The sequence below is a fragment of the Triticum dicoccoides genome, chromosome 5B (genome assembly GCF_002162155.2).
Source record: "Triticum dicoccoides isolate Atlit2015 ecotype Zavitan chromosome 5B, WEW_v2.0, whole genome shotgun sequence".
Lineage (NCBI taxonomy): Eukaryota > Viridiplantae > Streptophyta > Magnoliopsida > Poales > Poaceae > Triticum > Triticum dicoccoides.
The window spans coordinates 379,617,536-379,625,994 of record NC_041389.1 but is presented as its reverse complement, the minus strand read 5'-3'; positions in this window follow the sequence as shown (position 1 = coordinate 379,625,994).

Sequence of the window (8,459 nt, the reverse complement as noted above, 5' to 3'; positions counted from 1 at the left end):
AGTTGTGGTGCGCCATTAGTATCCAAAGCACCTGGCCCCTGGGAGGCATACTAATGGCGCACCGTGGCCTATACTAATGGCGCACCAGTGGTGCGCCATTAGTATACCAGATACTAATGGCGCACCACTGGTGCGCCATTAGTAAAAATTACTAATGGCGTGCTGTTAGTGGCGCACCAGAGATGCGCCATTAATGGCCATATTAGGTGCGCCATTAGTAGGGGTTTTTCTAGTAGTGCAAGTTCACTAGTTTAGGTTCCAAAAGCTGCTTCGGTATCATCGAGTTTACAAATCGGTAGCTCCAGAATGCTTTCTGTGGAAAACTAAAACTAAGTTTTTGATTCAATTTTTGCAAAAACCTTTGTGCTTTGTGATGCTCATCTACTCTACCTCATCTACGTCTATTCACAGGGTTTGCTGTCAGAATTTGCATCATGTCAGATCAGAGTGACAGTCAGAACAAGTCTGAGGAGCAAGTTCAGATGAGTGCGGGCACTCATCCCTCAAGCAGTTATGATGATGGCAGCAGGAGCACACCCAGCAATTTGCCAAAAGCTACCACCAGGGCAAGGAATAAGAAAATCTCGGAATCTGAAGATGACTTGGATGTATATGCAGAGAAGAAGAAAGACCACAACTCTATGGCTCACATGTACAAAGAGATCCTAGAAAAGGCTTTGGAAACTCACAAGCTTGGATATGTGCACTACTTGTTGTCTGGTCTGCCTACTATCAATTGGATATTCAGGCATACATTGCTTCCCAAGTCAGGAGATCACAAGATGATCAGAGGTCATGCTATCAACTTGCTGCACTTGTTTGATATACCTCAGAAATTCAAAGTCATGAGCCTGATTGTGGAAACAATCAAGAGGACTGCAGCTGATCAGAAGAGGAGTTGTGGGTATGCTCCACACATTCAGGAGCTCATCCACTCAAAGATGGGCACAGGCACATATCTTTTGGACAAGGAGCATCTACCCCTATATCATGAATTTGAAGACAACATTGTTGAGATGAATGAGGAAGAACCATCATCTGTGCAAGCACATGAAAAGAGAGGGAAAGCAAGGGCAGAGAAAGCTGCTAAGATGCCAACTGCAGAAGAGGCATCTCAAGTGTTTCTGAAGAGCAAGCAAGACCAACTTGGCTACTTGATTGCCTCCACCTTAAGGATTGAGAAGGGCTTGGCCACCCTGATCAAAACCAGGAGAGCTTGGAGAGAATCATAGAGCAGAAGTTTTATGCACTTGATGTGAAGGTCACAGAAATACAAACTTCATTTCAGCAACTTCAGGAGGAAGTGGAGGAGAAGAAGGGCAAGTCTACCACAGATGCATTTGCCAGAGTGCCCAAAGGTCAGAGATCTGCAGCAGTGCCTATTCCAAATACAAGAGCTACATCATCTGCACCAGCTGCTACAGCCTCAGTGCCCCCAGCTCTAGATCCTACTCCACCAGCTCCAGCTACATCAACTCATGCTTTTGTCCTTGGAGTCATCTCTACACCACCACATGAAGACCAAGCCTGAGAGTCGATTACTACTATGCATTTTTGAACTTTTTGGTAACATGTTGCCAAAGGGGGAGAAAATTTATAGATCATAGGCTTCGAGACAGAGTGTTGCTTTTTATCTCTCTTGCTTTTGGTGGTTGAACTTCTTTGTGTGTGCTTTGCTTGATACATTATGTTTTTTGTGAGATACTTGGATGATCATGTGTTTGATCATATGCTACCTTAATACTTGCTGGATGACATTATCTTTCATATCCTTATAAGATCATTCACTTTGCTTGGTGATGAGTGCATGTGATTAATTATTATCATTTTGAGCGCTCCACCAAGATGTATGTGACATGGAAGAGTGACCCATGATCCTAACTCATTGTGCATTTGCAGTCCAAAGCAAATTTTCAAATAGTGCACAAATTTAGTGGGAGCTCTTACTTATCACATACTTCTCAAAGTGACGATGTTTTTTTAATCCTATTATCATTTGTTGAAGTTTTGATCTATATGTTGTCATCAATTACCAACAAGGGGGAGATTGAAAGTGCAACTATCCCTGGGTGGTTTTGGTAATTCCTAACAACATATAGCTCATTGAGCAAATGCTATTTCAAGATAAATATTTCAGGAAAGCTCAATGATTGGCATGGCATGGATGAGAAAAGTGGATCCCTCAAAATGCTAAGGACAAAAGTATTGGCTCAAGCTCAAAGCACAAGACTCTACATTTTCTATTTTAGTGATCCAAGATCACATTGAGTCTATAGGAAAAGCCAATACTATCAAGGAGGGATGAGGTGTTGCTTAATGAGTTTCTTGCTCAAAATGCTTAGTGATATGCTCCAAAGCCCTCAACTACTTTCTCACATCCACAAATGACCTAAACCAAAAGCCAAACTCGGCCCCACCGAAACCATCTATCCGGCGCCACCGAGTTCAGATGTCATAGCCATAGATACAAACCCTAGTCTTTTCGGTCTCACTGATAGGGATCTCGGTCTCACCGAGATGGGGTTGCAATCTCTCTGTTTCCCTTCGTAACGTTTCGGTCAAACCAAGATTAGCGATCGGTCCCACCGAGATTGCAATGCAAATTCACTGTTTCTTTTTTGTAACCTTTCGGTCTAACCGAGATGAGCGAATCGGTCCCACCGAGTTTGCCTGACCAACCCTCTATGTGTCTATTACTAAAATCGGTCTCACCAAGTTTGTGTAATCGGTCTCACCGAGATTATGTTATGCCCTAACCCTAACCATATAAGTCCACCGAGATGACATGTCTATCCCATCAAAAATCCTACCGGTCACATTATTTCCTAAATCAGTCCGACCGAGTTTCACAATTCGGTCCCACCGAGTTTGGTAAGTTGTGTGTAACAGTTAGATTTTGTGTGGAGGCTATATATACCCCTCCACCCACTCTTCATTCATGGAGAGAGCCATCAAAACGTACCTACACTTCTAGCATACATTTTCTGAGAGAGAACCACCTACACTTGTGTTGAGGTCAAGATCTTCCATTCCTACCACATAAATCTTGATCTCTAGCCTTCCTCAAGTTGCTTTCCACTCAAATCTTCTTTCCACCAAATCCAAATCCTGTGAGAGAGAGTTGAGTGTTGGGGAGACTATCATTTGAAGCACAAGAGAAAGGAGTTCATCATCAACACACCATTTATTACTTCTTGGAGAGTGGTGTCTCCTAGATTGGCTAGGTGTCACTTGGGAGCCTCCGACAAGATTGTGGAGTTGAACCAAGGAGTTTGTACGGGCAAGGAGATCGCCTACTTCGTGAAGATCTACCCCTAGTGAGGCAAGTCCTTCGTGGGCGACGGCCATGGTGGGATAGACAAGGTTGCTTCTTCGTGGACCCTTCGTGGGTGGAGCCCTCCGTGGACTTGCGCAACCATTACCCTTTGTGGGTTGAAGTCTCCATCAACGTGGATGTACGATAGCACCACCTATCGTAACCACGGATAAAAAATCTCTGTGTCAACATTGTGTTTGCCTCCTCAAACTCCTCCCTTTACCTTCATATGCAATTGCTTTACATTCCGCTGTTATACTCTTAGAATTGCATGTGTAGGTTGATTGCTTGACTTGTGCTAAGTTGCCAAATTCTGCCAAGAACTAAAATTGGGAAAAGGCTAGATTTTTATTTGGTCAAGTAGTTTAATCAACCCCCCCCCTCTACACATACTTTCGATCCTACAATATATGGGGAGGGGCGCCACACAAGGACGGACAACATTGTCTTAGCTGTGTGCGGTTCCCCCGTCCACCGTTTACTCCCTCGGTCATATTTTCGTAGTGCTTAGGTGAAGCCCTGCGGAGATCACATCACCATCACCATCACCACGGCGTCGTGCTGTCGGAACTCATCTACTACCTCGTCGTCTTGCTGGAACAAGAAGGCAGAGGGCGTCCCTGGGCTGAAGGTGTGCAGAACGCGGAGGTGCCATGTGTTTGGTACTTCATTGGTTGGATCACGAAGAAATTTGACTACATTAACTGCGTTGTCAAACGCTTCCGCTTACGGTCTATGAGGATACATAGACATACTCTCCCCCTCGTTGCTATGCATCTCCATGGATAGATCATTGCATGTGCATAGAATTTTTTTGTTTTCCATGCAACGATTCCCATCACTTTCTATAAGTAAGAGTGTCAAACCCAACAAGGAGCAGAAGGAAATGACAAGTGGTTTTGATCAAGGTATTTTATGCAAGCACTGAAATAGTCTATAACAGGTAGTTTGATAGCAAGATAATTTGTAACAAGCAAGTAACTGTAACAGTAAATAAAGTGCCGCAAGGTAGCCCAAACTTTTTTGGAAAAGGACAGGCCAAAATGATCTCTTATAATAAGAAAAGCGTTCTTGAGGGTACACGGGAATTTCATCTAGTCACTTTCATCATGTTGGTTTGATTCGTGTTCACTACTTTGATAATTTGATATGTGGATGGACAGGTGCTTAGGTGTTGTTCTTACTTGAACAAACCTCCTACTTATGATTAACCCCCTCGCAAGCATCTCCAACTATGAGAAAAGTATTAAGATAAAATCTAACCATAGCATTAAACTTTTGGATCCAAATTGGTCCCTTATGAAGTAGCACATAAACTAGGGTTTAAGCTTCTGTCACTCTAGCAACTCATCATCTAATAACTACTCCATAATCCATTCCCTTAGGCCCAAATATGGTGAAGTGCCATGTAGTCGGCGTTCACATGACACCACTAAGGGAATCACAACATAGATATCATCAAAACATCGAACACATATCAAGTTCACATGATTACTTGCAACATGACTTCTCTCGTGACCTCAAGAACAAAAGTAACTACTCAGAAATGATAATCATGATCAAGATCAGAGGGATATTAAATAGCATAATGGATCTGAAAATATAATCTTCCACCAAATAAATCGTATAGTAATCAACTACAAGATGTAATCAACACTACTAGTCACCCACAGCTACCAATCTGAGGTTTCGATACAAAGATTGAACACAAGAGATGAGGTAGGGTTTGAGAGGAGATGGTGTTGTTGAAGATGTTGATGGAGATTGGCCTCCGAAAGTGGAGAGGGTTGTTGGTGATGACGATGGCTTTGATTTCCCCCTCCAGGAGGGAAGTTTCCCTGGCGGGATCGCTCTGCTGGAGGGCAAAAGTGCTCCTGCCCAAGTTTCGCCTCAAGACGGCGGCACTCCATCCCGAAAGTCCTCCTTCGGTAGTTATTTTCTCCAGTATTTTTATATATTCCAAAATAATTCTCCGTAAAATTTCAGCTCATTTGGAGATGTTCAGAATAGTAACTCTGATGTAGCTTTTTTAGGTCCAAAGTTCCAGCTGCCAGCATTCTCCCTCTTTGTGTAAACCTTGCAGTTTATGAGAGAAAAGGCATTAGAATTACTCCATAAAGATTTATTATGCATAAAACATTGTAAATAACAGTATGAAAGCATGATGCAAAATGGATGTATCAACTCTGCCAAGCTTAGACTTCACTTGTCCTCAAGCAAAAAACCGATATCAGAAAATATCCCCACATGCTTAGAGAGAGAGGTGTCAATAAAAACGAAATACGGACATCGAAGCATCATGCTTATTATTATAACAACAACAAACTTTATCATAGAACTTTATCACATAACTTTATCATATAACTTCTCATGAACAAGTAACAATTCATCACAACATCGAAGTAGAAGCATAAACTCTATTGGAAACCAACAAACTATGTTCTAAGTCAACTTTGCAACTACAATTCATCATCTTTTCAGGAAGGGTCTTGTATCGGAGCTTTTTTGCAAGTCCACATACTCAGCCATCATATACTCTTCTATGATTGCTAACATTCACCTCATACACATGAGAAAAAGTTTCAACTGGACACATAGAAAGATGGGGGCTTATAGTTTCACCTCCCAAAGTATTCACCTCAAGGGTGATGTCAATAGTAATAATTCATGCTCACTCATATCCAACTAGATATATATGCCTCAATCTTTCCTCACCACATGATGCTTGCAAAAAGAGAAAATAAAAGGAATAGGGAAGAATACTTTTACTCTTGCATAAAACTAAATACATAAAAGTAAAAGATAGGCCCTTCACAGAGAGAAGCAAGGGTTGTCATGCGCTTTTTGGTTTGTATGCTCAATCTCTTAGTGCAAAAGAACGTCATGTTATATTGCCCCTTATGATAGCAACCTTTATTATGCAGTCTGTCGCTTTTATTATTTTTCCATCACAACTTCGTACAATGCTCAATTTTATCTTACACTAAATGATCCAACACATTTAGAAGCAATTTTTATTACCTTATTGCACCAAGGACAACTTACTTGTAGGATCTTACTCAATCCATAGGTAGGTATGGTGGACTCTCAAAAGAAGATTTTGGGTTTGAGGGTTTTTGGATGCACAAGTAGTATCTCTACTTAGTGCCGAATTTTTGGATATCAAAGATATTGAGCAAGCACCACATGTTAAAGGATCTATGAAAATGTAACGTCTATGTGAATATGAACAAACATAAATCATTATGTTGTCTTCCTTCTCCAATGTCAACAATTTTGGCATATAATATTTTGATGGGGTCTCACAATCATAAAAGATGTCCAAGATAGTGTACTTGCATATGAATCTTCTCTTCCCTTATTTATTCTTTCATGAATTGCATCATTGATGCTATGTTTGTCAACTTTCAACAAATTTTACCACTTGTAGTTTTCCTGATGTGATGTCATCACTTAGCATAAGATTAGCACATGATATTTTTCGTTATTCCTTTTTATTTTTATATAAACATAAAAGTAAAGAAAGCAAAAATCGAACTAAACTTTATTGTATATCTCACACATGATTAGATAGATAGATAGATCACCAACAAAACACTTGAAGATAGATTGAACTAAACTTGTATTCAACTAATTCAAAAGATAACTAAAGATCGAACTAAAATAGATAAAGGTAAAGAAGGTGGTGGTGATACGATACCGAGGCACCTCCCCCAAGCTTGGCACAAGCCAAGGGGAGTGCCCATACACGTTACTCAAGTCTCCTTTGGTGGGGGAGATGACGATGATGGTGGTGTAGTAGTAGTAGTAGCGAGCTTATCCTTCCTCCCTAGCTTATGCTTGAGGGTGGAATTTTCCTCCCTCAAGTTATCAATCTCCTGCTCCAGCATCAATACCTTTTTCCATAACTCCTGCTTGTTCTCCTGCAGAAGACGAAACATGATAAACTAGATCTTTGGTTTCTTTGTTTTATTAGGGAGACTTGACTTCTTGAATTCCACGTGCATGTCCCAGGTTGGGGTAGTGGAACTTCCTCTTCATCTGAGCTTGTCTCCTCCTTCCCCTGTGGATCATAGTCTTCTTCTTCTTCCATGGTCCAACCATAATGTTCCACATCTCCATAAACTTTGGAGTTTTCAATATAATCAGCAACATAGCTCTCACCCTCCGAGTATTGAGAAGAGATAGTTTCGGATCTGTCAAAAAATAGCAAGAAAGAAGAACAGAGGATTTCTCTGTGATACGGTGGTCAATACGTTTGGGGGGTATATAAAGATTTTTTTTATCTTGGGAAACAAGCAAACAAGGGGAAAACGGAGTCAGGAAGGTTCCCAAGGTGGGCACAATCCACCTGGGCATGCCACATAAGGCAGGCGTGCCCTGGTGTCTTGTGCCCTCCTCAGTTGCCTTCCTGGTTGTTTCTTATTTTCCTAATTTTTGTAATATTCCAAAACTGACAGAAAATATTTTTGCAGATTTTTTGAAGTCTGTTGACTTACCGTATCACGTACCTCCTCTTTTTGAGGGTTCTGGAGTGTTCTAGAAGGTTTCTTTTATGTGTTCCTCTGGTCATGGTTTGAATAATATTGCTTACAATATTAATAGGCGTACCTAATATAGTGCTTAATTCTTTGCCCATTGACCACCTTCAGGTTAGTACCTTCGGCATTATTTGATATCTCCAGAGCGATAAACCTTCCGCATGATGCCCTGCATAAGCTTCGGAGTGACATTTCCGTAGTATTTGTTCCTGTTCATGCTCAGGTACACAACGTCTAATAATACCATCTACTGCTTCTTTATAAAGATGTGGATCATCCCAAAAGTAATGTCTTAAATCATAGAAGAATTTTTCCTTTTGTTGATATGTGAAACTAGGTGGTATGTATTTAGCAACAATATAATTAGCATAGTCAGCATACCAAGGAGTGTTTTATTGCAGCTAGTTGTTCATCATGAAAACTATCATCAATAGGTAGTGGGTCATCAAGAATATTTTCTAACCTAGACAAGTTATCAGCTACAGGGTTCTCAGCTCCTCCTCTTATTTTTTTGCCTCGAGACAGCGGCGCTTCGTCCCGAAAGTCCTCCTGTTATTTATTTTTCTAGGTCAAAATGACCTATATACCAGAAGATGGGCACC